This window comes from Anser anser, assembly GCF_964211835.1.
Source record: "Anser anser genome assembly, chromosome: 8".
Classification (NCBI taxonomy): Eukaryota; Metazoa; Chordata; class Aves; order Anseriformes; family Anatidae; genus Anser; species Anser anser.
Genome location: NC_139728.1, coordinates 31,717,353 through 31,743,557, shown reverse-complemented (window position 1 = coordinate 31,743,557; position 26,205 = coordinate 31,717,353). Strand labels below are relative to the sequence as shown.

The following is a 26,205-nucleotide window of genomic DNA, read 5'->3' as shown; positions in this document are numbered from 1 at the left end:
CCAAATCCCTGCACAGAGCTGTAGCGAGACCTCCAGGTCACGTTTAGGTCAGTGCTACTTCCTGCATAGCTAGACCTTTTTGTACCATGAAAATTATTTGAGGTAATTGTTAAAAAAAGAAAAAAGCCTAATGTGTCTTTAGCCCCCATTTACATCAGTGAAGGAAAAAACAGATGAAAGAGAGGAAGATAATCCAGTTAACTTTATTTCGGTGACCTTATTAAATGGGAGTGAGAATTATGAAGTAATTAATTAAAAGTTTAGAAGGTAGGAGTTTGTAATCAACTTAATCTACATCAGAGCCAGATGCTTGATCTGCAGAGTTGTGAACTGCAGATGATTTAAATATCAGATGTTTGCTGTAGTAAAGTCAAAAAATGAAATACCTCTTACCATACTACATTGCCCATAATATTCCTACGAAAAGGTTGCCATTTCTGCCATTTCTAATCTGGCATTTATTATATCACGGTTTAGATTGCATCCTCTGAGCTGTGTTTCCCGTTCAAGGTGCAGAAATACTCAGACTTGTTTACCAGCAGCCCCGAGAGTTAATTCCGCCCGACAGCCGAGCCGAAGGTCACAGCCCCGCTGCCACCCGCGTGTGGGTGTCAGGCCGTGGTGCCGGGCATGGTGGCCACAGGTGACAGGGTCACAGTGTGCGACCCCCGGCCACCAAGGGAGGGCCTCTGGGCTCACTGGGGAACGCAGGACACACCAGAGCCAGATGCTGCGTTCGAGATAGCAAAGTGGGGGCCAGGAGGGAATTTTGTTACGTTTAATAATGCGTGTGGTGTGGATCCCAGGACAGAAGGACAAATGTACAGCTTGAAGGACAGCACCACTACAAGACCCAACGCCTTCGGCGTAGCCCCGCTGTTGACACGTCAGTGCTTTCCGTGGGCACCAAAGTGCTGATGCTGCGGAGCCGGGGGCACAAACAGTCTCTTACGCTAGTTTCTTGAGGCCGTAATTTTGGTCTTGGTGTGCTCTGGGCTGGGCTGGGTCCAGCAAGCTCTTGGGACCACACCGGGAGCAGCCCCGGGGCGTGCGGCTGCTGCCATGCCCCTGTGCTGCCCTTGGCATCCCGTGCCTGCGTGCAGTCTGTGCTTGGAACTCCGTGCGTGTAAATAATTCAGTTGTCTATGCAAATCCAATTTATAGATTCAGTCAGAAACCACAACCTATATTTTTGATTTAAACGTGTATAATATTTCCAAAGTAATACTCAAGGCCCTTTTTCTGTTTAATAAACCTCCTTAATGTCCCCTAAATATTAATGTATTGATTTAGTCTTTGCAATGTTTGCAAAGTCTAATTTGTTTCCTCAATCAGGCCGAGAGGGACTTGCGTTTGGAGCTAACGAGATAAATCTTACCCAAATTTATTTAAAGTGGGACAAAATAAATATGCAAAAGACTTCTAAAATCATATAACAACCACTTTCCAGCTAAAAATGACAATCCATTACTCTTTTAAATTGCCAGCACTCGAGTAGGATGTCAGTTTTCGTTATAAAATTAACTCACAAGTGCCAGCCACTGTTATCATCTTGTCCCTGCTCAGCACACGAAGAAAAAGGCCCAGAGAAATCGTTGCCGGGGTGGGGTGGCTCAGCGAGGGGCTCAGCAGCAGAGCCCCACCACTGACCGCACCGCCCGCTGCAGGAGCCACCTGTGGGGCTGGCTGTCACCAGGGGCTGCATCTGCAGCAGATTTCGTTAATGACTGATCAGGACGTTTTCTCCAGTACTTGTAATCCCTCCCACATTCGTAGAGCTCAGGGCATTCAAATGAGCTGCAGGGGCTCGTTCACTCTGAGATGGGTACGTATGGCTTTTACCCTTCTTTAAAAGCCTTAAATCATAGAAAATGTTTGCATTAGCAGGTGATCTCATTTACCAGGATGTAAATTGGGAATATTTTATCTGAAGTACAGCAGGGCTCTACTAGTCTGAAACTCATAATTCTGTGATGTTGGAGCTGCTTTACAGTCACGGCTGCAACTGAATTTCCATTATAAGCCTGAAATTTCCATCTTCTGAAATCTGCAGGCAAAGGATAATCAACACAAAATAATCATTTGCTCTCTGGTCCAAAGTATATTAGTTCTGTTACATTTGAATTAATTTGAATGAGTTGTTTTGTGACCTGTGAGAGCCGTACAAAAGATGTGTCCAGCAGAGCCCAAGGTGACTTTCAGCAGCTCCTTGCACTATACAACAGTGCCAGAAGCAGAAGGGAGAAGGGAAAAATAAGGCGTAAAGCAAAAACACACAGCTTAGTTTAATGAGCATAGTAATTGAATGCGAAGGGCAAAAATGTGAATGATTAAATTCTGCATTTGGAGTCGGTTGGCTTAGTTAGGGTCTCCATCGCTGCCTCCACAGCACTGGAGGGGGCCGTGAGCAGCCCCATGGCTGCGGCGGGCACAGCCGCGCGTCCTGCATACAGCCTCGGCCTGGGGAGCTCTGCGAGCACGAGATCACCCCGAATACAGCAAGAACAGCCAGCTGGAAAAGCTGTGTGGCACTCAAGTTGTCGAAAGAATGACAAACCCTTTTGAAGGAAAGATTTTAAAAAGGCTTTTAGAGAGACAGCAAATTCGGCATGCTTAGAATTTATCAAAGGGAGCTGGTGGCTGTGTCAGCTCTGTGGGGCGGTTGTCTTCTGGGGCTTATCAGCATTACAGCAAGTACAGGGCACATCTACAGCTTTGCATGAGAATAACTGAAGTGGATGATGTGAATAAAAACTGGGACCCACAAGGATCATCGAATCCAACTCCTGGCTCCACACAGGACCACACAAAATTCAGACCGCATGTCTGAGAGCGTTGTCCAAACGCTTCTTGAACTCTGGCAGGCTTGATGCCCTGACCACGTCCCTGGGAGCCTCTCCCAGTGCCCGGCCACCTCTGGGTGCAGAACCTTTCCCTAACCCCCAGCCTGACCCTCCCCTGTCCCAGCCCCATGCCGTCCCCTCGGGTCCTGTCGCTGTCCCCAGAGAGCAGAGCTCAGCGCCTGCCCCTCCGCTCCCCTCGTGAGGGAGCTGCAGGCCGCCATGAGGCCTCCCCTCGGCCTGCTCTGCTCGGGGCTGAACACACCAGGGGCCTCAGCCACCCCTCGCACGTCTTGCCCTCCAGATCCTTTACCACCTTCATATCCCTCCTTTGGACACTGCCTAACTGTTTTATGTCCTTCTTATATTGTGGCACGCAGAGCTGCACCCAGATTTTTAATTTCTTTCTACTTCTACTGAAAGTGCAGGTGACCTCCCTGCTGTTCCCCATCTCAACAAAAAGACTTTTTGTTAAGGAATATGCAGCTGGAAATGTTTGACTTGGAACACGTGAAGGCAATTTCCAGGTTAGTGCCCCTTGGCAGGGCCTGGCATGCCGAGCCAGGGCCCGGGCTGCCAGGGCTGCTCCCTCTGGGAGCTTTCGTGGTCACCAAATGTGCTGCTCCCACAGAATTTAGCAGCACAAACGCTGATAGTCTTTTTCACTCGAGAGTCAACACTCTTTCAAGACTTGCTTGGAAAACTAAAATTAAAATGCTGTTTTTTTGGGTCATACTACCTCAGAAATACAATCATCAGCTGAAAATAGGCTGTGGCAATGCCGAGACTTTAACTACAATTACTTTATTCAAATGCAATTTCATTTGAACACATCCTCCAGAACTTTATTTCATAATGGCAATGAAGTACAGGAGTATTATTTTAAAGATGTAGAATCTGGCTTATAGCACTTTCAAGGGTTTGGTTACATGTAAGTACATGCTCTTCTGACTGTTGTTCCTACAGGCTCTATTATTCCTTCTCTGAATGCCTCTTCACAGTCCTGTTGTTTCAATTAAAGGCAATTGGGCTGGCCTGGAAAAACTGAGATGGTAATTATTTTGTTATTCATTACCATCACTGCAACACTGCAAGCAGCTTTGGTAGTCTCTGCCCTGAGTAAACAGTGTAATATTTTATTGAGCTTTCTGCTGCCTGTCACTGTGATCACTGTGATTACTGTGATTTATCTGATTCTTTTTTCATTGGATTTCCTGTTATTTACGCTTCTGTAGTTCTAGACTGTCAGTTGACAGGAGAAAAAAGGTGTCCCATGTTTTAAAGTTAATTTTTTCCTTGGAGCATTGTTAACAAAGACAGAAAGTTAAATATATGTGAAAATTATCCCACCTGATGCAGGTTACATCTAGAATCTTTTGTTTTTCTCTTGCAGAAAGGGCTTTAATCTAAATGTTTAGTGAAGTTCGGCTAGGGAGCTGCAAAAACGCTTATTTTCCTTTGATGAATTCCAAACGTTTTGGAAAATCCTTATTTTCTGTTTCTGTGAGGTTGAGGAGAAAAGATATAAAAGTATTTTTAGGCTGAAAACTTTGGCATGGTAAGGTGTTCAGTAAGTTCTTCTGCACAGCATTCTGAATAGCAATTACAAGGTGCTACATCCAGCATTCTGCTCATTCCAAACTAGGAAAGAAACTGATCCACATATGAAATCCATTTCAGTAAAGATGGAATGGAAAAAACCTGTAAAATGGAGCAACCCCTCAGAGAGCACTGCGCCGTGAGGGTGGCTGGTAGATGCGGCTTGCTCCTCGCTCCCAGGCCCAGGCGGGCACCCCTGGGCCGTGTCCCAGCATCCTGCGCCTGCCTGCTGGGCTTCCGCAGGAACGGCCGCCGTCAGCAGTGTGCTCTTAGACTGACTAAAACTAATGGCAGCTGACATACTAAATATCGGAGCTGAAATACGATAATCTGATAAAAATCTTTTGTCAAATTCCGTTAATGTTAAAAAAGCGAAATAAATGGCAACTGAATTTATGGTTCCCATCCCTGCTTCCCAAAGAGTGAAGCTCTCCCTGCAGCACCACTTGTCTTCTGGTGCTGCTGAGGGATGATGGAGAGGATCATGCCTCCATGGATATCAGGCTCTGTCCACATGTACTTTTAGAATCCATCGCTCATTTACAGTAACAAATAGACTGTTCAAGGCTCCAGGGCACAAAAGATGATTCATTTTACCACAAATGCAATTAAACGGCACCTCAACAGCATGAAGATTTGCTCTGTGGGAATCTAGGTGCCAGCCGAGTCACGCTTCCCCTCTGTCACATTAGCCAAAATCCTGCAGTCATCGCTTGAATTGCAGGGGGGGTGCTGGCTGTGACCCCCCCGCAGGGCAGGGGCTGCCCGGGAGCAGGGCAGGGGCGCAGGGGGCTGCTGGCCCAGCTGGCCCTTACCTGCGCTGCTGTGTGGCGCTGGCTGCGGGTGCTGAGGGTGGGGCAGCGGCACCCATCCTGCTTGCCAGGGATGGCGGCGGGCAGGGCAAACCCGGAGTTACAGACCGCATCCGTTGCTCTGCATGAGAAAGGTGATGTTACAGAGAGGCTGGGAAAGTGTTCAAAATATTTATTGATGCTAAGTTTCGTGTTTAAAGAGGTGATGGCATGACAGGACCACCAGCGAGTCTGAGCTGTCGGACCTGCAAGTGCTGTGCAGGCTCCCTGGCAAAGCTGAACACGGAAATGGCCGCGGGCAGCCAGTGTCATTGCAGCCACTCACACATCCTCAAATGTTTATTTTCTGTAGTTATTTACAGAGGGAAAATGAGCAATGCTCTGATCACAAACATCTAGTACTTAAAAATAAGTAGTAGGGCGGCAGAATATAAAAGGGAGACATACCTTTCGCAAACTTCTTAAAACCAGAGAGAAGAGCACCATGGAAACCTGAGGGCAGAACCAATTTTGTGTGTTTTGTTGTATACCGTGACATTGACTGGTTAACAGCAAAGACCTGGAGAATTATCCAGTCTTTTGCTGCAATAATGAAATTCTACGTTACCTTTTAAACTGCTTAGCTGGCTCTGTTGCAGGTCAAAAAACTGTAATTGTAAACACTGGGAATAGTGTTCCAAGTACCAGTGCAGGTGATTATGGGCATTTGAATGTAATTAAAATTACTCTAATTAAACAAACAAACAAACAGAAACCTTTATAACACTTCAGCTTTTGAAATTATTAAAACCCAAGTGAAAGTTTTCATTGACACATTACTTTGCCGAGGTACCCGTGGGGGCTGCAAGCTGCCGCTCTGGCTCTGGTGCTGCACCTGCGTGCAGCCCGCGCTGCCCGGCTCCCTGGGGCTGCGGGGTCAGACCCAGCGGCCTGTCAGGGACAATCCCAGCCAGCCTAAATTCACCAGTGACCACAAAGCGTTTCAAAAGGTTCAAGCTGTAAACACTTTATGCTATTGTATGGCAACACGTTCTGAGAACAAGTACAGAAATGATAAACCATAAGAGGTGATGCTTTCCAAGAACGTTTGCAAGAACCAATACAGGAGGATGCTGCCCCTAGCGCCTTCCTGCCCGGCATCTCCCACCCCTCCTGCCTCCACCCCAGCCTCGCTTCCCCCTTTTTACTGCAGACCGAGAGAGAGGGGCTGGAAATGGGGTAAAAATAAAGAAGCTGACAGTAATTTCTTTTAGGGAACCACTGCTAGAGCAATGCAACACGATAGAAATAATACCCCTCACTTTCTGTTACTTCCTCAGAAAGCAGGCAGTTGGCTACCAGCTGTGTACCCTGTCATGTTCCAGCTCACGGTGCTCTTTGCTCGGCTTCGTCACCGTTCTGAATTTGCTCTCAAATCGTTCTAAATTTGGTCTCTTGCACTGTACTCATCAGACGTATTGGAAACTTATACAGCGAAGAGTTTTTTACATTAGCTATGGACTAAAATCAATGCATTGTCAACAAATAAATAATGACTGTCCTTTTATAGCTGGACTCTGTTTAAACTAAGATTAAATTTATATAACTACTGCTAAAGAGAGAAAAGTATTATCTTCCATTTTAGGAGTGGGGACCATTACAGACTAGAGAGAATGAAAATGGACACAATTCACAGCATGAAATCGCACTTACGATGCTTAGCAATATGAAAATCTAGCCAGCAGGGCATTGGTGGAGATAAATAAAATCGGTGGATATTTCATCCACATTTATTTTTAAGTGATATGTCCACAGCCATATACCAGATAACTGGCAGGAAGAGATTTTAGAGTTCTTGTGCCTTATTGCCATCTGTTAGTGATGGCTATACTGGGGTGCATGAGCATATGCATGTGGTGTTTATGTGCACAGCAGTTGTATTCAGATTTTAGGTTGAATTATGGCATCGTTCAGTACAAATAGGCAGAATATGGAGGCTGAATATGGAGCGATATTTTGTATATTTGCCTTTTATAACAGATAAGGTTCTGTAATTGCCAGGGATCACTGTGTTAGCAGTACGTGTCTGTAGCAAACGTTCAGAAGTCAGAAGTAAAAGATTTCTCTCTCCTCCAGTCCAAAAGTTCTTCTACTTACTGAATGTTATTTTGCACGGAACTTTTGCTTTTTCTAGCAGGTAAAGATGTTGTGCCCTAAACCCAACCAGCTGTAGGTGTCAATATTATGTGCTTAAAAAACTAAAAACATTGAAATTACTGTCTAGAATTTTGAAACCCTATTAAGCATTAGTCTTATTGGAATAATTAGACAGTAAAATCTGTAGAAGTGTGAAATGACTTGTAGTTTGGGCTCTTCAGAAAGTTGTTGACAGCTCTGTTTTAGATTTTCCTTTCTATGAAATTTAAACAATCAAGCTGTCTTCTTTGAGGAACACAGCTGTAATTAGTCTCTAACATTTTTATTTTATTCGTCCCCGTACAGTCTTTGCCGATATACTTCACTTTGCTTCTGTTTCTGTACACAGCTACGGAAGCAGCATTATATATGCGAACACTTAAGTGGTGTTAAAGCGAGGAAAAGCAAAGGCTGCGCACAGCATTAGATGGGACCGGGCAACGCACTTGCTTTTGAGGAGGCAGGAGCACGGTCCCACACCGGGGTGGTGCCCTGAGCTGGTTCAGGTGATTCCTCCTCTCTGATCTAACCGGGGGCCCGCAGGCAGCGTCTCTCCCAAATCCCCTGTGGCATCAGCGGGCTGCACCTTCCAAGGGAGCGAGGGGCTGCTCGCGCTCCTGGTAGCCGTGCGCTGAGCCCCGCGGGGAGCGCTGGGCACGTCTGCCCGGGCCGGGGGCACAACGGCCGTGAGCGAGCCGTGCACACACACGGACGGGGAGCTCCGGGGAGCGCTGCCAGCAGCCATCACAGGCGTAAGCAGGGCTCAGAGGTCTGTCACCCAAACATGCAAATCCAAAATGCTGGGCAAGTTACGCTATGACTTCCTGGATCGTTCAGAGTGCCTTGATGAAGCATCAGCACAATTCTGGTCTTAAGTGTGTTAGATCTGCAGCAGCAGCGTTCTCTTTTAAAATGGACTGTTATTTAAAAATACCACTGTCAGCCTTCTTTCAGTAGCACCAAGCCAGATTTGCAGTTCGCAAGGGTTTTTTATTCCCTCCCACCTCTCCCCCCATCCCAACGTCGAGTTTGGAGCTCGATGCTCGCCGTGCAAGGAAGCCCAGCCCGGCCGTGCCGGCCAGCAGGAAGGCGTTCAGGGCGTGGGCTTTCTTGTTGCTGTTGTTCTAAATGCTTTACAATTCATATTTCTTTGTCAGCCTCTTCCCACACTTCTTTTCTTTGCAGAAACATCAGCTGTAGGAATGAAACTAGGCCAAGCACCAGTAGGAATGGAATGGGGGTTGTAAGCAGTGACGAGTAGTAAACTTGGAGGACCCTGATAGAAGACGTGCAGTAAAATGAGCTGGATGCTTCGTGCCACATTTCCATGTTTAGTGCTGGAGAAGCTTATAGCAGAGAGAATGTGTTTGTCTTTTATTTCTCTATATGACACGTAGCATTTAAATCTGCATTGCATGCTGCTGCTCTGTTTCTAACCATAGGCTGGTCTAAGGAAATTGCAAAGCATGTGTACCTGCTTTTAAATTAATGACATCCTTGAGAGATGGCATTATTATCCAGAACAGTGTAGAGGACGGTGATTTATATCCTTTGTAGCTAACTCTGCTTTAGTAAAAGCTGATGCATGACCTCGTAGCATACTAGAGTATTTCATAAAGCTGAATAAATTATACATAGGTAAAAATATTCTACCTCCAGTGACCAGTCCATTAACAGAAATCCATACACAGGAAGGGGTGGAAAGATCTTATTAGGAAAACTAGATGACAGTAAAATAGGTGAACTTGAACAACTGGAGATTCTGTCAAAGAAAGCGAATGTTTAGCCTAAGAAGAGGAATTCCCTTTGCTTCAGAAGCAGCCAGAGGTTGCACTGCAAAACCTGCAGCAGCTTTCTAGAAATTCACAGGGATCTCAATCCATAAACATACACACAGAATATTAAATAAAGATGTGACCTTTCTCCATTAATTACAGAATATCTGCAGGTGTTTATAGTTGCAAGATAATCAGTCTTGAAAAAAATACATATATGCACCATGCTCTTCTTTGTAAGGTTTTTGTGTGGAGGCTGCCTGATCTATCACTGAGTGAAGCCCATTAGGATAAAAAAAGTGCTCACAGTACTGAACAAGGCACAGAGGAAAGTCCATTGCCGAGGATATTGCTGCATCTGGTTCTGTTGCATGTTTATACATCTTTCCCTGAACTATGGCAAACTTTTCTGCATTGCACAGGTGATTTAATTAAACAAAAAAATAACATTTGTGAATTAGCTCTTTAAATCCCACCTCCAGTATAGGAGGATGTGATTCTTCCCTTTGAATTTACTTGTTGCTACATCTTTGCATGCTTTTATGAACTGGGAACTTACAGAAGAGGAATATTTTGTACTAGGAGTGTCTTGGATTCATAGTTATGAGAGAATTGCCAAGAGTGAACCAGCATGGGGCGGATTTATCGAAGTAGCTCCTTCTCATACTGTTTTCTTTCTGGAATCCTCTGCAGCTTAATTTTGGTTTTCTGGCTTAAGCGAGGGAAAGAGGATGATGATGATGTTCTAAAGCAGCAAAATCCACCAGCAGGAAAGAGCAAAATAAATGTAGATATTTAAAAAGAACTCACGGTGTTAGTTTAGGGAAAAACCTGGAAAGTGAAGTCGCAGATTCCTACTGTAATGCAGAATGGTAAGGAATTTGAAAGAAAGCTTTAAAGGACGTGGCTTAAGTGTTTCCTGCTTGGAAAATCTCCATTTGAAAAAGTTCATCTTTCATTGTACAGCTTTCATAAAGATGTAAAGAAAACTTTACGGCTTTTATGTATCAGAGCATTCTGGGCCAGCAAATGCAGAGCTGACCTGACCTGAGGTCCCTGCGAGGCTGCACGGGAGCAGTCTCTGTGGGGGAAATAAAGATGCTGTTGTTCCCAGTTCCACCATTTGAAATACCTTCATACTGAGGTCTAATTTTGGAGGGTTTAGTTTTCTAAATTGGGCCTTCAGCAGAGGAAGCTTCTGCTGCTCTGCTCTCCAGCTGGCAGCAGGAAGAGGATTTTGCCCTTTGCAAAGCGCCGCGGCGTGGGAAGCCGGAGCCTGCGTGCCCCCTCCGGGCTGAGCGCTCCCCGCCTGGCCTCCAGCCGCCCCCTCGCCTTCAAGGCCTCACTTACAGATCCAACATATCGGCAATACATACAGAAATATACCTGAAACTTACAGGAGTATATCCGAGCAAGGATTTTATGAATAGGGAAATATTTCGGGGAAATGCCTCATAGTTTTGGTACGTCTCAGTCTTTAAGTAACAAAGGGCCGTTAGGTGCAGAATAACTGCTAGGATGTCCCGTGCGTACTGACTGGCCCGGTGTAACCAAATAGCTGCACGTTTCATCTGGAAAGGGCCTGCACGTGGTGTATGAAACCATAATTATAATATCATTAACAAGTTGCAGAAAACAGTCCGGCAGTGACTGCAAGCATGAATTAATCTGCAGTCCCTTAACAGAAGGAACAAAGGAAAGAAGTTTTTAGTATGTATTTGTTAGTACTCAGGGTTTATGGTAGAGAGTAATTATTCTTCTCTTTTCTATTCGATACTTACAGTGATTGTTCAGAGTTTTGGAATATATTAACTAAGAAAATATTTTTGGCTCTCCTGCCAGGAGAGGTGGTTATGTCAAAGGCCACTACGTCTCAATCTTTGTCGAGTGCAAGGCATTGAGCCCAGACTACAGAGAAAAAAAAATATGTCACACAAAGAACCGAGGGAATCAATTTCAGCAGCAAAGTTCAGCGAGACCCAAATACTGCCATACTCAAACGCAGCTGCAGGCTCCCAGGATAAACTAAATTAGAATACTGTTTGTAGCAAACAGTAAATCGAAGACCTCTTTGAGGCAATTAGCAAAATCAGAGCCTCCTTTGAAGCAAACAGGCATGAAAATGCCGTTCTTGCACTGATTTTGCAAATGCTTAATTTTACAACTTTCTGGAGTGTCGTGCAGGGTGCTCAAAGGGCAGCAGAGCCGAGTATCTAACACAACAGTGAGTTTGGCGAGTTGGTTTTTTTTATTATTCATCCAGATATGTAAACATATTTTCAATGTAACGAGTGATGAAGGAGAGTTATTGAAATGACCCCCACTTCTGGGTGAGTTAGAGTTGCAGCCAGATGCCCTTTTGGATCTCCACCTTACGTCCAGTGAGCAGTGACAATGACAAGTGGCAGTCACCACGGGGACAGGGGAAGTGCCAAGCAGCAGTAAAGGCGAGAAAGGCAGAACGATAAAACCGTGGTTTCATCCAGATCTGAAGAAGTATACATGTTGTTGTTCTTCTGTGATATTTAATTCCATCTGATATATCCAACAGAACACTTGGTTACAAAGCGAAAATATAGATAGTCCCTGTACCCTAAAGTCACGGTTCACATCTTTATCCTTCAATACTTTAGTAAAACCATTTAATTTTTAAAGGGCTTATATTCACATTTATGCTTTCATCAGATAATGCTCAGGATTTGAATATACCTCAGGATTTTATCTCCCTTTATCCTGCATGACTAAGTGATATGTTGTTCCCTTGAAAGAACAAGTCGTATAACGCTAACTGTTCATTTAGAGGAACAAATCCTTCACAGAAACATTTGGAGACTTTCCTTAAAGGAACCATGTAATAGAAACTGTGTGACTTAAATTACTGGGGCTGTATTTCTTGTATATTATAATTTATGATCGAGTAACAAGGATAATAAATGGTGCAAGATATATTACACACCACACAAGAAAACTCTGTAGCAAAATGAAAACTGTATAGCTTTGATTCTTGACGCAATCCTATAATATGACTCTAACTTCTATTATACTACTGCTCACAGGTCTTTTATCCTAGCTATTCAGATAAAGGCTTAGGAATTTTTGCAAATAGAATAGCCTAGCACCATGGGTAAATTCTGAAAACTGTGCTCAAGGAGATGCACATGCAAAATTTGTTAATTTACTACATATTTTTGGCATTCTTTTCACATGTGATGTTTTGAACATTCATCGCTTTGGGTTAATGTGTTGATTTAAAAGAAAAAAAGAAAAAAAAGAGAGAAAAAAAAAGCGAACAAGAGAGATGTGAACTTGAATTTGAGTGCCCAGATTTCAATGGATTAAAAAGCACTTCAGGAACTGGATAAAACAAGCATTCATAAGCCTGTGATTTTTAAACCTACCTCAGGGCCAGTACTGCTAAAGACATTACAGAGAAACAAAATAAATAGTTAAATTTTGGCTTACTTGTAATGCTTTATAATACTAAGGCCTAAAGTATAGAAATGTAAGGCAGTTATTATATTGTCCCCAACAGATTACTTGTTTTGTTGTCTATAGGATTCAGAAATGTTCTTATTTTACTTAGACTGAAATTTTAATGATCCCCACTTTGCCTTTTAAATATATTAGTTCCCCTTCTATCATCTGTAAGAGAAAACTGGAAAATTTCCTTAAAAGTTGGCAGATTTGCTTTGTTATGTAAAATAGATCCGGGGGGGGGGGAAATAAAGATAATTAACACAGAACTTCCATTACATAATAAGAGTTGTTTTATGAAAAAAGAATCTTTCTGTTTGAAATAGTTCAAAGGAAATACATGGTTTTGTTTTGGTAGTGAGTTGAATGTGTTTCATGCGTTAAAATGCTTTGCCCAGAAATACCTCAAAATCTGCGCGTGTGGTAAGAGCAAGCGGTGGGGAAGCGCGCCTCGCCGCTTGTTCGTGAGTAGTGCCCAAGGTTTTCACCGTTTAGAAGTACTTGCCATAAGTCTCTTCCTGTATCTCCTTTCAGATTAAAACCTCTCTTTAAGTTAAACAATTTTCTGCAGAGACACCTCATGTAATACACTCAGATGTTAAACACCGCGTTAAATAATGGGGCACTAATTGCCTCTGCCTTTCGGACTGCTCCGCTGTCTTTCAGAAGGCTGATAAGAAGGTGGCTGATTGAATCAGGCTTTTCCAGGAAGATGTATTTTCAATATAAGACCATTATAGCATTGTCCTCAATGGCTTATTCTCTTTATTGTGGCACAGACTGAATAGAAATGAAGAACAGAATCAGTACATAAATATTGTGATTAATATTTAATATAGCAATATAGATATTGCTATGCTATAATATGATTCAAATAGATATTCAATGCAAGCCAACTGAAGAATGCCTACAACTGGAGGTTTACAAGAATTGTTTTGTATCGCACATGTAATCTTTAAATGTTACAGTAATTTATTTTCCAATGTTGTATTCATCTCAAAAATTTTGTAAGGTGCTGATCTTTTTAAAATTTGCTGAAGATTATATAGCTTGCTTAGACAAATACAGCCCCTTGTCACTGTGACTGAAAAAGCAGAAATATTAGACTGCAAATTTTAGCTACTTCTAATATCAGACTTGTATTTGTTTAAGAAAAAAAAAAAAAGAACGTTATGTATATTGTAGCTAACAAGCTTTCCTACCAAAACCAGCTTTGTAGATTAATGATTTTAAAACATTCAATTTCTGTATCTGATAGACTACAGGCAATACTTTAATAATGTTGCTGAAAAAAATACAGGCCCAAATTAGGGAGATGGGAAGATAAGAACTAAGTTTGGGGTTCACACAAATACAGTGAAAACAGGAAGGTTTCACCCATAGGCATTCAGTCCTTTTTGTCAAGAGTTTTAAAGCAGTTTATAAAATCCAGATCCCATTCAAGTCAGCGTTAGATTTCAATGCCGTCACATGAACAGGGTCATATTTGTCATTTACTTATCACACGTTATGGCCCAAGGGGTGAATTAGGGATGACAGCCCCCTTAATGAGATGCAGGAACAGATAATTAGAATAACTCTTTAGAAATCAGTGCCTCATGCCTTCAGCTTCTTCAGCTGTTCTTTTTAAACAAATTCTGTAACCTGAAAAGGAACATGGTTTTGGTTAAGATTTGGTTAAGATTGAATGAAAAAATCATATTTCCCCAAAGAAATTTTATTGTTCTTCATTTAAATCCTCAGAAACACAACTTTCTCAGTTCTACTTGAATTAATCTTTTTTTCTAACCTAAGAATTCAGCCACTTGTTAAAAAGCAAGCAAACAAACAAAAAACCCCACTTTATTCATCCAGATTTCCCTTATGAGTTTTCACGTCTGTAATGCAATGTTCAGGTAGCATTCAAGGGACATACAGTGTGATCACGGCGTAAATGCTCCCCCCGCTTTGTGACATTCCTTCTTCTAAATAAAAATGTACAGAAAAGGTAAGTTAAAGCAGTAAAATGCATTCAATATATGACTGGGGTTAAATATTCAGTGGGGTTCCCCGACTACATCCCAAGTACCTGAAAGCACATGCAGATTGCCAGCCCCAAATGAACAATTTCACAGGCAAACGCGGGTCTTGCACCCTTACGCTCACTCATGCAGGTGCCCATTTTGAGTACTGCTAGGGACAGCGGGGATATTTGCACATGTAAGTCTGATCAGCAGGCAGATGGAAAAATATTTAATGTTTTGTTGGAGTTTCTGTGATCATTTCTGCAGGGCACTTCCACACAGTGTGTCTGGGGGGTCTGCTTTCTGCCCTGTAGCGGGCTCGGCTTGTTGGTCAGAGGCGTTGCACCACCTCTGATCAGCTCTCCCAAGTGCACTTGGCAGGTTTCTCCCATCTGGCGTTTCTTTAATTTCCGTGTCTAACGGAGACCCTCATGGCAGTGTGCCCCTAGGCTGCTGCCCCTCAGCAGGGGCCGCAAGCTCTGGAGCAGTGCCCCAGAAGCGCGCTGCCTCCTCCAGCCTTCCCTAAACGCCGAGCTGTGGTAAATCATTTCCTTTCTAATTCTGCTTAGAACAGATAGGCTGAGTCTGTTATGAACAAGAAGTAATTTCTCACTCAAAGTTTCCATTAATTTCTGTAAACAAGCCGTTAGCAGCTAAGTTTCTGTGTGAAGAGGTTCCTCACTCATTTCAAAAGGAAAGATTTTGTTTTCAAGGAGCTCCGACTCTCTGAGGGAGCTCTTTACACCCCACTGACAGCTCAGCAAGCAGAATTTGCATTTTATTTTACTTTAAAAAGGCATAACAAGAGAGGCAGCTATCTCCCTTCCCATGGGATTTAGGGGAAAGTCATCTAAGTTGACATGGGAAACAACTAAAACACAGGGAAAGTTGTGACGTTTCTTTCTTAGGACAGGTAGGATACCACTTGGTTTGAAATTCACGTACTTCCCTCTTCTGTCATGGTCCAGGATGGTGAGAAACAGCATCCCGTGTGCATGCCTGGCACCCATAAAATCTTGTGGAAATGGTCGGTTTGCATAAATACAGCTTTGTTTGGCTTTACAAGTTCTGCTTTTTTATTTATTTGGATTGTAATCTTCTCTCTGTTACGGCATTCACATTTGGCCACTAGAGCTGGCAGCACCTGAACTTGAGCATTCGATGGCCCTGGTGGGTCCCTCCCAGCTCAGGAGACTGAGGTTCTCTGGCTGCATCACACGCTCAAAGCCCAGATTCGGATTTGTTCCCAGGTCCTCGCGGGGAGCTGTTCAGAGCTGTCCTGAGGTCAGCCCACGTCTGTGTGTGCCTCCTCTGACACAGACCCTTTGCGCCAGGGCAAGGAGCCAAGGAGCTCAAAACCGAGGTTAACATATTATCCTTTGCTTCGGCCATGATCCCATAATCTTTCCTAAATGAATGGAAAAAAAAATAATTCAAGCACAAATAAAAAGATCCATAATTAATTCATAATTTTAGACAATTATAACTATATCTGCTCCAGAACCGCAGTTGTATGGACAGAAAGGCCTCAACTGGTGAAGTGGTTTTAACTCTGTGAGTCTTTAATCTATTTCCAGCATGGAAAAATTCATTAAAATGGAGTCCCAAAACTAATATTTTACAGGATGTTCTTAATAACCTCTGCTACTGAGCAGTGGAAAGAATAAAAACAATGTTGAGCAAATCCTCAAACCCCACATTGCAAATACCTATTTCATCCTGACAGAAGTACCCACTGATGGTAATGTTTTGTCGTGAGGCCTTCACGTTGCAGAGGCGCCTTTTAACAGCTGGAAAAGACTCACAAAGGATCAATGTTAAATTAAAAATTTAATTAAAATTGAAAATGGCGATGGCAGCCCCCCAACCCTGAAACATCCTAGCAGCGCATGACTGCATCAGGCACGAGCGTCGCTGCTGCTTGTTTGTATTTTCATGGGAACGGGCACGTTCATGGGCAGGAGGAGCAAGAGCTCTGCCGACTCCTTGCTGGTTGTCTCTTCTTGACAAAAGGGTGAGTGGCAGCGACCCGGGCAGGCTGAACAGCGGGGACCGCGTTCTACACACCCATCGTTTCCCTTCAAAATCCATTGAGCTGGACGATTTCCAGGCAGTACCTCTGGGGCTGCAGAGTACCAGCAGACGTTTTCTGACCGCGAGGCACCGTGCACGTGTCGCCGTCAGTGCCTCCAGCTCCACAGTTCTTCCGGCTCCGTCTCGCTGCTGGGCTTGCCGTCCCCGACAGGGTCTGCCTGTGAGCGGCCCCTGCCCAAGGCTCCCAGCGTAGATGCGTGTGTCACCGCAACACCTGGAACAGGAGTTGTATCTATTGCTGTGATTCCAGGGCTGGATCATGGTCAAGTTTTCACTTAAGTTAGGAGTTTAGTCCTTGGGGGGAGCCTTCTGCTTTTCCCCAGCATGTGCTAATATGAGCATATGAATATTCCCATTAATACTGGCGCTTCCCGTGTCAATGCAACATCATACTGCTTGCATTTACATGCCGTGGGGGGAGTTCTGCAGAGACTCTGAGGAAGAAATTAACAGCATGGGAAGCAGTCCCAGGTTTGAATGCTATATAATCATTACAAATTTCTAGGCTACATATTGAGCGTAAAAATAAATACCGAATACCTACCTACCTACTGACCTAGTCAGGGAACAAGCCAGTATGCATCTGAGCTGGGTCAATTCATTCAAAGCTGCACGTAAACTCACACGCAGCATCACAGGAGAGTCAGGACTGACAGCAGGCATCCTGCAGGCACGGGAGCACAGGAGTGAGCCGGGGCGGCACGCGTGGCCCGACCTGCCCCAGGCCCGCAGGAGCACGCGGGAGGCTCGAGAGCAACGCGGGGAGGGGCCGGGGCCCCTCCTTCCTCTCACCCCCTGTGGTGCTGCGTCCTCATCCTCCTTCTCTGCCTCCTCCTTCTCTTCCTTCTGCTTCTCCTTCTCCATCCAGCCTGACGGCAGAAGGAAAGCCGATGTTCCCCTGCTGCTCCCTGCGTGGAGAGAGCACCTCCCTCGGACCGTCTGAGCACCAGCAGGGGCTGGCGATCATTACTTCTCGGGAAGGGGCCCCCAAATAGGGCAAGATCAAGTGAAGTGCTAAGGTGCCTCACAATATGGTCACCAACTGGTAACAGTCACACCGAAACTTCTGAAACACTGACAAATTATTTGGGAAAATTAGGGGGGAAGATGAAATTCAGTATTTAGCTTTGAAAAGCAATCTACAGAGGACCCCAGAAATTTTTGAACAAGTGAGCTTAACTTCTGAAAATGGTCTGGAATTAATGCATTTGCAGAAAAAAAAAAAGCTCATAAACAGCCAAGGGATAATAAAGGACAAATAAGCGACATTCATTTTTAAAGCAGGCATTATGAAAGACCAGCCTCATCTCCTTCCCAAGGTAACTTGCTCCTGGGAAAAGGTCAGGCAGCAGATGGGAGTCACACCATGACGTTAGGGAGGTGCTCACACAGTCAGCCCTGGCTTTCTCATCCAAAAATCAAGGAGAGAAAGTCCAGAATGTGTGTATGCAGGTTGTTAAAAATAATGCTGGAGAAACGGCTGTCACTGACTTACTGTCTGATGAGAAGGATACATTGACTGGGTCTGTTGTGATTCCAGGAGGATTTGGTACGGAATTCAATGGCTGAATTAGATGACATACCAGACAATACCTACATAATATGCAGGTGGCATTGAAGTGCAAGTATTTGGGACAACAGGCTTCAAATTCAAGATGATGGATTTCAGAAATTGTCCGGAATCAATACGATGAAATTCAAAAATGACAGAGCAAGAGAGCAGCCTTAAGGAGAAATCAAATAAAAAAATGTGTGGAAACTGCCTGGTGCTTCAGGAGAGGTTAGGGGAGTTGTGGTGGGCCGTGAATGAAATCCCAGACAGCAACATAAATACTGCTGGAAAAGAGCAGGTGTCACCCGGAGATGCGGTCGTAGGAAGCCGCTGCAGGGGAAGGGGTCTGTGCCTCTTCTGCTTCACCTGTCCCTGATGAAGCCGTAGCTGGAATGGGATGCCCAGTTTGGGAAAAATAGTTCAAAAATAAAAAGGATGGAGATAAGGTAGAGAAAGTTCAAAGGAGATAAAAATACAAGCATTAAAGAGAAAAGAAATTAAAACAACCAACAGAAATGTGAAACGCGTCCTTCCTGTGCAGCAGCGAGCACTGGGGGTTAAAGCGTCCTTTAAATATTCGCCCGGTTGTCACAAAGCGGAGGCAGAGGGCAGGACAAATACCCAAGAAACCCTCCGAGCAGGGAGAGCCGGAGCAGGAGGCAGTGCCCGGTCCTGCGGGGAGACAGGAGCCCGAGCAGGTCGCCTCGGGAGCTCGCCACAGAGCAAGGCACGGGCTGAGCCGTGCCCGCGATGCCTCTGGCGCAGGCGAGGGGCTGAGGTGGATGACCGGGGCAGCTCCTTCCAGCTGTCCTCACGGAAGTTTGCCTACGTACCGCGGGCCCACTTGAGGCCACCCTGACCGTGGAAAGCTTTCAGCTTCCCAAGAGCCGACACTCGACGGCGTCTCTGAGGGATGTGCGGGTGGATGCAGGTGTTGTGGCTGGGGGCGGCCGCGCCAGCGGGCCAGCACGAGGAGCAGAGGGCAGGGCGCTGCCTGCCAGGGAAAGGGAGGCTTAAAATGCAAAGGAACCGGGGACATATGGTGGGGATTCAAAGAAGGGGGAGCGATGCAGTCAGGGATCTGTCAAGGGAAATGATTTTAATAACTATTTTGGGAGTACAGTGTAAATGTGTCATCCGGCCTTACTGGAGAAAAATCAAACCCATAAAATTCTCCTAAAGGAAAAATGTACAGTCACAAGAAAGCATCTTGGATCGTTACAGATCTTTTATATAGTTCATAACACAGCAAGAGTGGCAACAAGTGTAGTCTTGTTAATCTGCCAAAAACGTCAAATATTCTCATTTTGCCTATCAGAATTATCCACAGTGTTTACCCCTAATTTTCTATTCTAAAATTTTATTTCTATCACTAGATGTATTTTATATGTTGCATAAAAATATCTCAGTGCAAACCTCTACGCCCACTTACATTTTATTTCCAAAGTCTAATCCAAACCAATTTCAGCGTTTTACCTGCTTCTCACTTCTCTATGGCCTCTCTTTCTGTTTGTGTATAAATATATAAATGGGCACAACGACAGCAGCAGCCTGCGACCTGCGCACCCCAAATAAGCAGCCTCTCCGTTTGGCTATGAACACGATTGTTGCTTTATCTACAATAATACGGAATGGGAAATACAAGTTTACTCCGAATTGTCACGTTACGTTGCATTGGTTTGAGCAAACTGTGATTTTCTCTGAGCTGAATTTAAATTGGACCTGGTAGCATTTTGGTTATTGACTGCGAAGGCAAGAGGAATAGTAGGGGTTTAAGCGAATAATGCGCGTATGTCCTAGTCTAATAACTAGCAACTTATTGACACCTTCTGGAGAAACGAGGACAGTGTAGCTCACATCTAGTGGCACAGGAAGAAAGGAAGGATTAAGAACGTTTGTGGCAGGCTGTAACGACTGGGACACGTGCTGCTCGCAGGCACCGCGCTCGGCCCTCGCCCCTTGCACTGCCACCGTGGGGGCAGGCGCCAGCCCCGGCACCGCGGGCTCTGCGCTGCGGCTGCTCCCCGGGGCCGGAGCCGGCCTCTGCTAGGGGGGAGCGAGCTGGTTTGGGGCCTTGCAGATGTAGGTATTTATTTAATGGCACCAGATGTGGGTATTTATTGGTACCAGATGTGGGTATTTAATGGTACCTCACAGAGGGAAGCATCTCCTTGCAGGCCTATTTATACCTCTCTGTTTTGATGTTATTGTCCTTTTCCAGCCTAAGTCAGCTTAACTACAGAGAGATCTTCAGGAAGTTCCTCTGGACCGTGAGGTTTTTGAAGCGTTCTCACTCTTTTATGCAAATTTATTCAGTTTGTATTTTAACTGAAAAATGTTTATGCTGTTCTACTCAGCTGTTCCTTTCTTATCCTGTGTAAGGACTTTCTTCTTATCGTAGTGATTGTTCCCCTGAAATGCTGGTGTGTAAAATTAAGTGGGGGGGAGTCATTTTCTGAACTACATTACATGCTGTATTATTCTTACCTTTGACCATTCTCATATTTTTAATCACTTCTCTCTTTTTGGTGTGCCTATTTTCTGTAATGATACACCATTAAAGTCACGCTGTAGCCCAGGTATGGAGGTACTAAATGTTTGAAATCACTAAATTGGAAAGAATCTTCAAGAATAACCTTTGTGTCTAATCTTTATTTACATTTTTAATGATTTAGAGTAACTTCAGTAGTCAAATACTACCCCTGCTTCTGCATATTAGACTCTTGCATTGATTATCTGAGATAACGCTTCCCCGCATAGCCCTGGGATTGTATTTAGGTCCGTACAGAAGCAGGCGTGAACTGAGTGTCCAGTGCAGGACAGAGGGCTGGGTTTGCTGGACGTGCAGGAGGATCAGAAGCAGAAAAGAAGCCCTCACAGAATCAAAATGAGAAGTAAACTTGACATAATTTGGCTATGAAATAATTAAATAAATCACTTATTTATCAGTCTGTAAGGTACACAGAAAGAATCCCTGATTTTTCTGAGTACTTTCATATCACTATGTGCTAAATTAGCTTAAACAATGCAACTAAAATAGAATATCGTCTGCGACTCAGACCTTTTACTTTGATAGCAATCAGTCACCAGCTGGGAAAACTTTAGTTTTAGCCAGTAGGTTATTGCTTTTTTCCTTTTTTTTTTTTTCTTTTAACATATCCGTGATTAAATCCTTAGCAGTGGTTTGATTGAAGAGCATTGCTTACTGAACGCGAGAGGCCTGAAAGCTTCCGCAGGTAGCGGGAGAGCGGCGTGGGAGAGCCCGCTGGGCAGCGCCTCCTCCCTGCGGGCGGCACGGCACGACCCCGCACACAGACCTTCCTCTTCTTCACCCGCACAGGAAGAATTCCCAGATGAAATAATTCTTCTTCTGCCCTTGCTCTGACAACCCTCGTTTTGCACAAACAGGGCTCCTCTCTGCAGCTAGAAAGCATCCCTCCGGCCCCTGCCCGAGGCGCACGTGTGGGACGGGAACGCTTCGTGGAATTACTGGCTTGCAGAAACATGTTTTTCTCATTTCCTGTTATTTCAGTTTCCTACACCAGGAAGACAATGCTGCGTCATTCCATAGCAGTGGTATTAGAAGCAAGAATCAGTAAGGTCTTTTGTAACTCAAGTGCTCTGCTTTTCATTTTAACCAATTCCAGTTGTACTTAGAAAAGTTAAGAATAATTACATCACCAACAGAACAATACCTGATGATGTTTAGCTTGCTAAGTACAGCTGAGGTTGTGGTTGAATGCACTCGGGCAGAACCTACCTCACCCAGAGGGGACGGTCCTGGGGACGGACAGCGGGGGCTTTGCGGCTGCGGGGCTGTGCCTCGCCTGAGCCTCTGCTGGAGCCCAGGGACCCGCCAAGGGGGGGCGAGCGGGCTGGGGAGCCAGCAGCGGGCACTGGAGTGTGCCTGTGGGCAGCTCCCCACCCGGGGGAAAAAGATGGAAAGCTGTAAAAGAAAAATAAAATACCGCTGGCTTTTCGTTTCTGTAAGGTTTTTCTGCTTTAAAAGTAGATTTTTGCAAATCAATTAACAGAAATGGCTACTGTATTTTCTACATTTCTTCTGCTTTACAAAGCATCAAACTGCTGATAACAAATCCATCTCAAGGCAAAGAATATAGCTTTTCTATTTCTGTATTTTCTCAGTGATAAATTGAGTACAGTAATGAAAAAATGTAGGAGAGTGATGAAAGGGCTGCAGAGAGAACAAGTGCTCGTCCTTTCCCTTCTCTCTGCATTTACCAAGTGAACAATATGAGTCACAGAAAATAGGGAAAATCTATGGCATCAGAAATTGAAGAATGATTATCTGCAGAGAGCCTGCTTCTTCATTGATGGAAAAATGGTTGCATGACAAAATAACTGTGGGTAAGAGATGAAGATCCTTCGATTTACTTGGAAAAAAGAAAGCTGTCATGTTCACCTTTCAAAGAACTTTCAGCGTCACAGCACGTTGTGCCCACCAGCCTTTGTGCAGGGCCCGTCCCCTCGTGCTGCGGGGCAGGCTCCTGTTCCGGGTGAGGTTTTGGGGCTGTTCCCCGCCTCCCCTCCTCTGGAAACGCTGGGGCTTGGGCCGAGGTGCTTGCTGCACGGGTTGCTTACGGGTCTTTAATTCGATCTCTCCTTCCAGTTCTGCACAGCACAACTCTGTGGGACTTTCCTGTAATTTAAGGCTGATATTCAAAACAGTCTAAAATAAATTGATTGCTGATAACAGGTAATTTACAGATTACATACACAGATAACATGATGATAAACTTCTAGTTAAAATATAGAGGATGTTACAATACTTCATACAAAAGATGGTTATACTGCTAATGATATGAAAAAGGTAAGAGGCAAAGAATTTAATCAAAACCTAGTAGAAAAGTACTACTTTTATGAGGTTTTCCTCACACTTTTACATTGACATAAATTGGGGAAAAAAATGATGAATCAAAATACAGCCATCTCTCTTCGCTGCCCACCCACGATTTACTCTATCAGAAGCAGCGTGCCCATGCCTCTCGCGCACACAAGACAAAGTGTGTTTAATAAGTAAGAGGTGGGGACCGTAAGGCAATGCTCTTCAATCATGCCGCTGTTAAGGATCTAATCATGTAAATGCAAAAAAGGAAAAAAATCTTCTCAGTTTTCCCAGCTGGTGACTGATTGCCCTGTAAGCGAAGGTCTGTGCCACGCTAGCACAGCCCGTCGTCTGCTTCCTTATATTATTTAGTCTACTAATTTACAAACTCTATTAAACATACTCTCAAAATCATGGATGTTTGGGGGTATTTTATAAGCCACTAAATACCGGGCGCAGCTATTTTATGTTGCGGCTCGGTGCTCCGGCAGGGCTGTGTGGGGCCGGGCCGCCCCGAGCTGCTGCTCCTGGTCCCTGTCCCCAGGGCTGCCCCCGGGCGTGCGGCCACCGGAGGGGAGGAAAAGGTTCTCGTGTCCTGCCGGGGTGCGGCGGAGCCCCTGTGTTGCAGGGTTTGCCTGTGGCAAAACCGAGCGGAGCATAATGATATTTCTTTGGTGGCAATGGTAGTGCATTCTGAAAAAGTAATAAAGAAGAAGTATATGAAAGTGGAGCAGGCTTTTTTTTTTTTTTTTAAGTGTTGACAAATGATTTTAAAACTCTAAAAAGCACAATTATCTTTCTTTTTATGATAGTCTGTGGTGCAATATGTTCAACTACAAAAAATGATTTTGTTGAAAAAATCTTTTTTTTGTGGTGCTTAGGGTTGTGGGTTGTTGTTGGTGTTTGTTTGCTTTTTTAAATAAGGTATTTTGGATGTGGCATTTAGAGGCGTACAGAGGACTGTAAAAGTTTTGTTTACAGGTCCGAGGATGAAAATGATGTACGTTTGCCAGAGAGGCAGAGGATTTACGTAGATATAAATAATTTTAAATTCTCGACAAATTTAAGGGCTTTTTAGATCAGTGAAATAGTTGCTTGCTTCTTGCAGTATTCAAAGCACCCTGATTTATGAGGACCCGTGGATTCTGCACTGTAACGCTGTGACTTTCACTAGCCGCTTGACTGAGAGCGATCTGCACAAAGCTCAGCTCGAAGGAGCTCCTCGCGCCCTGCTCGAGGAGCTGGCACCAGGCAGTGCCCGGGCTGGGGGCGGCCTCGCTCGGACACCCGCAGCAGCTGGGCTGGAGCTCGAGGGCGAGCGGCGAGGCTTCGCCTGCACACGCGGGCACTGCTGCGGGGCGAGCGCGGCCCCGGCCGGCTAATTAGCCCCTCTGCTGGATTAGCGGTGTCAGCTGCTGTGCGGGACTCTGGCCAGCATAATCTCCTGGAAATAAATTACATCTGTTTCTGCTAATTAATACACCTCGCTGTAGTCGCCATGGTCTGCGGTTGGCAATATTATGACTTTTTTGTTGCCTGGTGATTGTTTTTGGTGAGCTCTGCAGATGGTGGAATGGCCTTTGCAGGCACTGCTGGTGGTTGTTGTAACCCCCCCCCCCCCCCCCCCCCTTTTTCATTTACATATGGCTCTAATGCAGTCCTTACTCCTGATAGCCACGTTTCAACCTAGGAGAAATATTTTTTCATAAAAGCTTTCCTTTGATTAACTGTCCTTTTTTTTTTTTTTTCCCATACTTGGGTGTTATGGTTGTGTTTGGTTATTTGAGTCACAAGTTGCTTTGTCTTTCTGTCTAACACTGAAAGAGTTAGAAGGAAAGGAAAGAAGAGTAAATTAGGGTTTTCTTACCAAAAAAAATCTCAATGCAAGTGCTTATGCTAAAATTCTTGAAAACTTTTGGAATGCAGAATCGTTTGTAAAATGAAGGTTTTCCAGATGCTGGGTGATCTGATGATTGCAAACTGAAAAGTCATATAGATTCTCAATTAGCGGCAAATGGAGTTCATCACTGGTTTTAATAACCCTCATAAGCACATTTTAATTTTTTCTTTTTATTTGTCATACAAACTAATTATTATGTCCAAGCCATAAAAAGAAGAACAATAATCTATTTCTTATGTCATGTTACTGATTTCCAGATACTATACAAGTTAATGAAATCAATATGCATATTGGGAAAGCAAAGCGATAAATTATTCTGGCTGCAAAGAGAAATCAATTTTCACCTCGTTTTTTCCAGTACCCACACCAGACAGCTCAGGGCAGAAGCTCCCAGCCCCGTGCTTCCAGTTTTTAAAGCTACGTGGGCTGGGTTTGGCTGTGCCGTGCTGCACCGTGCCACGCCATGCCATGCTGTGCCATGCCGTGCCGTGCCGTGCCACGCCATGGCGCACTGTGCCGTGCTGTGCCGTGCCATGCTATGCCGTGCCGTGCCGGCTCGTGTGTTCAAGCGGTTGTTTCCCCACCCCGGCAGCAGCAGGGCTTCAGCGGGTGCTGCAGAGCAGGGCTGGGCACGGCCCCGGCGCTGGCAGCTGCTCGGAGGGGATCGCTGGGGTCCCTCATGACGCCGAGGCGGCCCCTCTCGATTCCGATCGCCTTCACAGCCCGGAGGCTGCGCCACGCGTCGTCCCTGCCAGCAGTTGGGGTTTGGGCCGCTTCGCAGCAAGAGGAACTAGTTTCAATGAGTTGTACTTCAGCAGCATCAGGGTGGAATAAAATTCTGATAGTTATTATTGACGTGATCATTATTATTGCACACTTGCTTCTTTAGAAGCTCACTATTAAGGCTTGTCTGAACTTCATTCTCATTCCATTTGTTTTAATTGCTTTGGGAAGCATAAACAAATTTATTTCTCTCTGTTACGAACAGCCCGAGGGAAAATGAACACGTCGCTGTGTCCCTCATGCCTGTTGGTATGCACTCCTAATAGAGGTGATTCATTCATTTAGTGCAATAGTGGATATAAGCCATGGTAAATATTTAAACAAAACACCGTGAAAAACAACTAGATAAAAA

The 26,205-nt window shown here is 44.7% G+C and overlaps 1 protein-coding gene and 1 long non-coding RNA gene across 10 annotated transcripts in view; both read left to right on the top strand.

Annotated features, from left to right (window-relative positions):
• NEGR1 (neuronal growth regulator 1) overlaps nucleotides 1-26,205 on the top strand; it is a 317,196-nt gene that overhangs the window by 160,685 nt on the left and 130,306 nt on the right. The gene's annotated exons all lie outside the window — the stretch shown is intronic.
• LOC310903273 lies at nucleotides 1,763-24,783 on the top strand. 4 transcript variants are annotated; one of them, XR_014587410.1, is made up of 3 exons: nucleotides 1,763-20,701; nucleotides 21,103-21,218; nucleotides 24,279-24,783. It is a non-coding gene; the product is annotated as an uncharacterized lncRNA (long non-coding RNA). The 4 variants fall into 4 exon arrangements; XR_014587413.1 differs by lacking the exon at nucleotides 24,279-24,783 and adding an exon at nucleotides 21,502-22,888; XR_014587411.1 differs by lacking the exons at nucleotides 21,103-21,218; nucleotides 24,279-24,783 and adding an exon at nucleotides 21,502-22,888 and having other exon boundaries at nucleotides 1,763-20,599.